This window comes from Carlito syrichta, unplaced genomic scaffold (genome assembly GCF_000164805.1).
Source record: "Carlito syrichta isolate Samal-C Ts95f unplaced genomic scaffold, Tarsius_syrichta-2.0.1 Scaffold303504, whole genome shotgun sequence".
Lineage (NCBI taxonomy): Eukaryota > Metazoa > Chordata > Mammalia > Primates > Tarsiidae > Carlito > Carlito syrichta.
Genome location: NW_007247600.1, coordinates 391,202 through 400,417, shown reverse-complemented (window position 1 = coordinate 400,417; position 9,216 = coordinate 391,202).

Below are 9,216 nucleotides of genomic sequence, written 5' to 3'. Positions count from 1 at the left end.
GCTTGCCAATCTTAATAATATGACATTGAAAAACCACTGAAACTCTTCTTAACTTATCAAAAGCTGCAACATGAAAATAATGATACCTATTTCATGTGGTTAGTGTGTGGATATTTAGGCCCATAGCATAATTCCTTACACAGTAAGTGATCAATTAGTATTATTATTCACATAGAAATAGTTTCTAAATAATTCTTTTCTGAGTCAAGGTCTCACTATGTTACTCAGACTGGAGTGTAGTGGCATGATCATGGCTCACTTCAACCTCCAACTTCCAGGCTCAGGCAATCCTCCTGCCTCGGTCTCCCAAGCAGCTAGGACTGTAGACACATGACACCATACCTGGTTAATTTTAAATTTTTTTTCTAGAGATGTGAACTTGCTATGTTGCCTAGGCTGGTCTTGAACTCCTGGGTTCAAGTGATCCTCCGGCCTCCACCTTCCAAAGTGCTGGGATTACAGGCATGAGCCAACACGCCTGGCCTAAAGATATATTTTTAAAACTTCCTTAACATATCCATGGAAATACACTATTTATTAAAATGACATTAAGTTATTCTACACTGAAACCAAGCTATTTTAATTTTATTATTTGCAAATGAGAAAACATGGATAAGGCAAATAAATAATTAGCTCAGAAATCATTGGGTTTAGATAGTGGCAAACTTTTTTTAAGCTTTCACTTATTATTCAGAGGTATGTGTATGTATTTATGTGTCTGTTTAACAGAAAGAAGCTTTATTTTGAATAAACAATACACTTGATAAAAAAAGATGCTAGAATAATCATAAAATTTAAAAACATGATTGTTACTAACTAAAGGGTTTTAATAGTCCACCACGAAATTACTTTACTAATATTAAATGAGGAGTTTTTGTGTACTTTCCTGTTCAAAATTTAGCTGTTTTGTGAAGTGTCCCAGGACTATGTTTGCAGGTGCAGTTTATATGTGACCTTAGACGTGAAGTCTGTGCTGGCCATCATGAGTTTCCAGATCCCTCTTTTGTACTCCTATAGCACAACCTTTATAGTTTCATTTAACAATCCCGTTATTGTGCTGTGAGTATCTATTTGTGCGTCAGTCTCACGATCAACTGTTACTGGAAGAAAGAATCATTATCCAATTAAATAAATTATTGACGCCCAGTGCAGTTTTATAATTAACAGAGTGGAACTATGAGAATTCCATATCAATGAAATTCCTTCATTTAAAATTTTTAACAATGAGTAATTAATGTATTCAGTACTGCAGCATCATTCAGTCAGCCAATATCTATTAAATATCTATGGTTTGCCACGTACTATTTTAGGCCATGGGGACAGAGTAATGAACAAAGCAGAGGAGATCCTTGACTTCCTAGAGAAAGTTTAATAAATTCCACACATGGGGCATTGTGCTTGCTGCAAAGAAAACTCATTCATGGAAAGACAGGTATATGCATGATTCAGGCAATATTAAACTCATTTTTAGAAAAACGAATGATATTTTCTATGTACTGTTAACAAGAAATGAACTTGGGTATTATTTCTTGAACCAGAATTTAAGATCTAGAAATTTTTGAAGCAAGAGTTATAGTTATTTATTCAAAGGTCATTTTTACTTCATAAAGGCAATTTCACCTGCTTTTTTGCTTGTTCTATTATTGGTTTTAGTAACAGCTATTCAGATCACAGGTGCATTGTGAGGGATCAGTGTTTCACTGGTGACCCCTAGGCAGGCTAATGGGGCAACCCAGATCTCAGTGACCTCTTTAAGAAATAAAATGGATCCTGTTAGTTATTGCTGTGATAATGCTATGTAACAAATCACTCCAAAACTCAGTAGCTTAAAAGAATAGCAACTTATGCTCTTGAATCTGTGGGGTCTACTAGCGTCTCTGACATGTGCTGAATGTCTTCATGGCCCAGTCTGTTTCCCACATGGCCCAGTCTGTTTTCCACATGGCTTCTTGGGTAGGTGGGCAGGCTGGGCATTTTCTATTCCTGGGGATGAGATGAAGGGCATTCAGATACACATCCCCCTAAGGGCTAGATTTGGAACTGCACATCTTAAAATTTCAATTCACATTCTTTTGGCCAAAAATAGTTTAATAGCAAATTTCAAATACAAAAGGCAAGAAAATACCTTCTAACCTCAATGAAGCAAAGACAAGAGTGTGGATGTTAGGATGATGTAGAACTGAGGCTGAGAACCAATCTATCATAATGATTCTATAGAATCCAATTGCAGAATAACAGAAATTGATGAGAAACTGCATTCTTTCAACTATTAATTTTGCTATATTGAAGTCTCAGGTTCCATCTACAGAGGGTCATTTTGGAAGTTTCACATATGGGAATTTAAAAAACTGATTGGATAAATATGTGTGACCGTATAACATATAAGGAAGTGTTTTTCTAATTGTGTCTGGTAACATTATTGGGTTGTAAATCCCACTAATTAAAAAAAAAAGAGAAAGAAATAGAATTGCAGTAAGTCCCCTACATACAAACCTTCAAGTTGCAAACTTTCAAAGATGTGAATGTGTGTTTGCAAGTTAGTTCACATGTCTGGCATACATATAATCCCTGTGTGCCAGCTGTTATATAATACTGTATTACTGTACTTTCCAAGAAACTGTTCAATAAGGTTAAAAATGTTTTCTTTATTTTTTGTGCTTGTTTTTTATGTATTTGTGTTAAAAGTATTACAAACCTATTATGGTACAGTACTATATAGTCAATTATGTTAGTTGGGTGCCTAGGCTAATTTTGTTGGACTTAACGAACAAATTGGACTTATGAACCTGCTCTTGAACTGGAACTCATGTGTACGTGAGGGACTAAACATAAATAGAAAATATCAGAGCAAATTAAACAAAGTAAGGGTATTTTTTTTTAGTTGGAGTCTCACTCTGTCACCCAGGATGCAGTGCAGTGACACACTCACGGCCACCCCGGGGTCGACCTGCTGGGTTCAGATGACCCTTCGGCCTCAGCCTTCCAAATGGCCAGAACTACAGGCGTGTGCAACCTGGCTAATTATTGATTCATTGTAGATATGAGGTCTTGCCAAGTTGCCCAGGCTGGTCTCAAACCCATGGGCTCAGGAAATCCTCTTACCTCGGCTTCCCAAAGTGCTGGGATTACAGGCTTTAGTCACTGCACTCAGCATTTTGCTTTTATTTTGAGTACATACCCACATGTATATTGAATCAGGATATAAAATATACCTCTTCCTATAGGTTGTGGTTAAAAAAATTTTTGCTAGCCATTGCTTTACAGTATTGTCCAAAACGACCCTCTGTACATGGAAGCAAAACCTTCAGTGTAGCAAAATGAATAGTTGAACAGAGCAGTTTCTCATCTATTTCTGTTATTTAGGAAATCATAGAATCAATATGTTAGATTGATTCTCAATCTCAGTTCTTCATCCAACAACCATACCCTCGTCTTTGCTTCATTGGGGTTAGAAGGTATTTTCTTATACTTGAACTTTGCTGTTTCACTATTTTTGGCCCAGAGAATGTGAACAGAAATGAAAGTTGTTATTGAACTGGAGTATATCCTAATTTTTAAAAATATTAATTTGGTAGATACGAGTCATCTGTTTTAGAAGTAAATTTCTTTTTAAATGCTAGTTCTTTTCTTTGATCAGCTGTCTAAAAGGGAGGTACCATTCTTTCAAATCAATCACAATTAAGGCTGTTTTAATGGACACGTGTATTCATTTATATACTTTAACACTCATGACTGTGGTTCCTGGTGGCCCATGCCTGGTATGATTTTAAAGCAGTGGTAATATTTACCTTCTCTGTTTAGCTTGCTCACTGCTAGTTTCCTGATGCTGGTTTAGAATAAAAGCACCTCCCAGTTGTATTTCTCAATAACATATTGTTAGCTGTTTCAGAAAGATTTATTATCAGCTTATCTTTTTCAGATTTTAATATTTGCGTCATTCTGGACTGCGGCCTATCCCAGGGGAGCAGTGGGCTCTGGCCAGCAGTAGGTACACAGAAGGTGGATGCAGATGGCCTGGTCCTGAAGGCAGTGCTTTGCTGTTCACTCACCCACTGGCTCTGTCCGCTCCTACCTGAGCAGGTAGGTCTGAAGATGCTATGAAATCACACCAAGTCTTAGAGACTAACTTGGAGGCCTAGGGTAGTATTATATAAGGAGAATGTCAAAGAGAATGAGATTTCTCAGTGGCTTTGTACTTATTCATAAGTTAAAATCTAGGATTAGTGTGAAGATTAACAAAAGTTCTGTAGTTTTAGTTACTCATTATCCACTTTTGTAAGAAGAGGTAAAAGAATAGTTACATATCTTTAGATAACTTTTTTTACACATGCTTAAAAAAAAAAAAGTTTCTCGTTTATTAAAAATTCATTTACAGAAAACTAAGACATTAGAATAGTTGATAATTTTTTTAAAACTCATTTTTATTTATCTATTTATTTTTTCTGTGAATGAAGATAGAAATTCTGTGCTGTATGCATTGGCTAGTTTTATTGTAATATAAAATCTTACTAAAGATTTTTATAGACTTTAAAATTAAAATGTATACTATAGTTACTATATACAAAACTATAAAGCTAAAATCTTAATTTGCATAAATAAGATTTCCCACTTATTTAGTGGGAAAAATTCTGGCACATTCCCAAATGACTTCACACTTTGCATGTGTGTGTTTGCATGGACCTGTCATATATTAGCTTAACTAACTTAAGAATCATTTAGCTATGATTACCCAAATCTGATTCATTTTACCTTATGCATATCAACATAACAGAAACACTTTAATGTACAATCTATTTACCATAATATTGTTTTCCTCTTTTATCTGTTCATCTATGTTGACATATGAGCAAACAAATGGATTTTGCCCCATTTCCTGTTTCTTTGCAATGGAAATGGTTTGTTTCAGTGATGTTCTCTCTCCAGAATCATGACTTAAATGTTTAAAAATGCTGTTTCCTCTGATCCTTATCTCTTCCCCCTTTACAATAAAGAATTCCTCAAAAATATCTTTAGTATTTCAGTAAACATTACTGAATAAATTACAGCAGTATTGGCATATTTGGGGGGTTACAATTATTATCAAATTCATTTTTAATTTTGTTTCCAAATTTGTGTAGTAGAACAAAACAGGAAATGAGTTCAGTTCAGAAATTTGGCAAAAGTGTGATTTTAATACAAAGGTAAAATGATAAATAACTTACACAAATAATTATATAAGCAAAAAACATAACTAATATACATTTTTAGATAATCATTCACCAATAGTCTCTTAAATAAATGAAACAATTCATAGATGATACATTAAATTTTATTAAATAATTTTTTTAGTTATGAAAGTGAAACATTCTCATAGTAGGAAATTTGGACTATATCGTAAAGATAGAGAAGTAAGTAAAACTCATCCATTATTTCACCACCCAGAAAAAATATTGCTAAAATTAGGTATTATTTCCTTTTTTGTTGTTGTTTAATTCTTTTTATTTTTTGGTTTTCAGTCTCACTGTCTCTGAGTAGACAATATTGAGAATGTGGAGTGTTGCATTCCATACCTATATCCCATAATTATACAAACATATGTATGTGTGTATTCCTATACACGGTATTTTAAAATACTCTGCAATTTTGTTTTACTTAGCAAGATATTATTGACATCTTTCTATATCTCTCTATAAAAAGTGCCAACTCATTCTCTTCTACATCTTGTTGAACATATGTATCATCAATATGTAAATATATATACACATAGACATAAGTCTGATATAAGTTTAAACTATTTTAGTACTCTCACTATTACAAAAACTATTTCATTGAACATTTTCTGGGTCAAACAATGTGAGCCATTTTCAACCTTAAAAAATGTTGCTAGAGCAACCTTTCAAAATTAAATTATAGCTACACATCTTTCCATTCAGTCAAGAAATTTAATTTGCCAGCCCCTTACCAACCCTGAAAACAATTTGGGGTTCTTAAGATCCTTGAGAATTTTGGTTCCAGGCCACTATTAAGTGTTTCCTGGAAATTTCCATTTTCCATTTGAACTATCTGTTGTGTGTATGACTCAGTGAGGCCAGAGTCACAGGCTGGTAAAAGGAATTTACCAAAACAGTTATGGATTGCGAAAGGCAGATTTATTTAAAGGAAGATATGCTGTGAAGAGTACAGTGGGCAGTAGGAGAGAGCAGCAGAAGGGGAGAGAGCCTGCTTGCTGTCTGCTGTCTGCTGTCTGCAAAGAGGCAGAGGCCAGAGGGGAGTTTTATTGGGCTGTGCTGGAGAGTTTCTTTGTGCTGTTTCAGAGATACGAGAAGTCTGCAAGAGTGAAAATCATCTATATGTTTGGTTCTGTAAGAGAGGGATTTACAGCTGATTGAGTGTGGTGACTTGTTTCCTTAAGATAAAGTTAGTATGGGGGGAGGGGGATGGGATTAACAGTAGCAAATATCTGTATGGGGATGGGAAAACACCTCTTATCAACAGGGTGCCTGAATGAAATGTAATTGTACACCTAACCCTTAACTGTACCCCACAAAACCATAATAAAAAATACTGATTAATGGAAAAAAAAAAGATAAAGTTAGTTCACTGCTTTTCTCTTTACAGCCTTCAGCTAAAGGTTTAGTTTACAACCATGATTTACAACTGTTTCACAAGCTTTTACAACTCTTGCTGTGGTCAGTCTGTTTCTGGTAACATCTGTGTGACCTAATTAGATCTCATAGTTGTCCACAATATTCTTATTTAACAAGCCTTACATTGTCATGTTATCATAATCCCTTTTTGATTTAAATTAAATCTTGATTTAGATAATATTACTACCGTTGCTTTTTTCATCTCTAGCTATTTAGAAATCTTTGTTTTGATACAATTTTTATATTGTTAGAGTATTTCCTGGAGTTTTTCAGAAGATGGCCATAAATACATTTTCGCTATCTCTCTTTAACCCTCACACAATCATTGTTTTGGTTGGATATGGGACTGCTGAATTGCTATCTTATTTCTCTAACAGTTTCCAATCTCATTCTACTGCCTTTCGGCTTCCAAAATTACAGATGAGAAGTCCTATACCAGCCTGAACCTCTTCTCTTTTAAAAGAACCAGTTCTTTCTATCTGGATGCTTACAAAATTTTCTTCTTGATCTTTGGAATTCAGAACCGGGTAAGTGTATGTGCATGGATTTTTATTGGCCCCAGAGGGCACAGAGATGAGTTAATGAATTTCTCAGTTCATTTATTCATTCAATTCTTTATTCATTTTTGTGCTCAGTACATGTTCTAGAGGTTTTCCAGGCCCTGAAACTACAGCAGTGAACAAAACACAGGTCATTCCCTTATGGCACTCTACCTCTATTTGTTTATTTTATCTTATTGTTTACTCTCCTCTATTTGTTTTCCTTCTTCCCTTACTTTCCCCTCTGCCTATAGTGACCCAATAGCATACATATTTTTTATGTTGATTTAAATATATGCATATTCTTAAAACAGCTTTCTATTTCCCATATATTCCTCTTGGATGTTTACTTAGTTGACAAACACTATGGGCAAGATGCTATTATAAGTATTTTATAAAAATTAACTCACTCCATCCTCATAAAAAACTCCAGAAGGGAGATCCATTGTTCCTCATTCATCCCCCAGATGGGAAAACTGCTGTTTTCAGTCCATCTCCGTAACTGGTACCTCATCCTTCCGGGTGCTCAGACCCAAAACCTGTTACTTCCCTTGACAATAGTCTATCTGCAACTCTGTTGGCTGCGTCTTCAAAACACGTTCAAACTTGACCTCTCCTTCATGATGTCAGCCACACTGCTCCACACGTCATCCTCTCTCACCAGGTCATTGCAGCAACTTCCTAATTGACCTCCTGGCTTGACTTTACCTCTGCATCGGTTCTCAATGCAGTAGTCAGAGTGATCCTATTAGAACGTGTCAGATCATGTTGCTGGGTTCGAACCCTCCAATGGCTTCCTCTCTCATTCAAAGGCTAAGCTAAAATTCTTTTTCTTCTTTTAATTTTTTTTTTACTTTAAAGATGTGGAGTACAATTCAGGGTTAGGTATACAAATTTTCATTATGCAGGTGCCTTTGTTAAGAGGTGTACCCCCCTCCCCAGGCAAATTCCCACTACTGCCAATCCTGCTTCCTCACTCACCTCCCAGCAGTTTCCCACTACTGCCCATCATTCTCTTATAGTATTATGATAATTGTTCAAGGTTCACTTATGAGAGAACATGTGATACTCATTTCTTTGTTTCTATGAAAGATCACTCAGTATTATAACTCTAAGTCCATCCAGGTTGCTGTGAATTTCATGATTTTGTTTCTTCTTTATGGCTACATAATATGTCATCGTGTATATGTACTACATTTTTTTTAACCAGTCCTTTTTTGATGGGCAGCATGGTTGGTCCATGTTCTTGCTACTCTGAACAATGCTGTGATAAACACACATGTGCAGGTATCTTTTTAATAGAGTGATTTGAGTTCTTCTGAGTATATTTCCAGTAGGAAGATTATAGGGTCATATGGAAAGTTGATTTTTAGATATTTTAGGAATCACCACACTGTTTTCCACAGAGGCTGTACTAGTTTACACTCCCACCAACAGTGTAGAAGTGTTCCCTTTTCGCCAACAAGGGCAGGAATTTTTGTTGCTTTTGTTCACCACTGTCTTCTCAGTGCCTGACAGAAAGAAAGCATTCAATAGTTATTGAAAAAGAATAAGTGAATTTCCATTTATTTGTATTTATATTAATGTACTTTTTCACCAGATCTGTGATTCAATCTTCAGTTGTGATTATTCTCTTTTATGATACCTTCATGGATTTTTTTTTTTTAAATGACATATCATTTATTTTGGTTCTGTATGCTAATTTTATCTTCTCGGTTGTTTTTGCTAAATTTTGTTTAAAGTTCCCTTTTTCCTGCTTCTATTGTAGCTGCCTTTACTAATTGATTTGGCTTCTCTCTGTGCTGTTACTGTATTTTCTTAAATGGCTTGCAAGCTTTTCTTGGTGGCTCATATTAGGGGAGTAGGGTTTTTTGGCATCTATGATGATGAGATTGTCAGGGGCTCTTGTGGTAGAGGTTTTTCTTTCCCTGGCAGGTCTGTTTACAATACTTGCTTCCAGTTCTTTAATGTCATGGGTTTCCTCATGCTCAAATTTTAACAAAAATGTATCTCTTCATCAACTGTATTTCATTTTAAAACAAAATTTACCA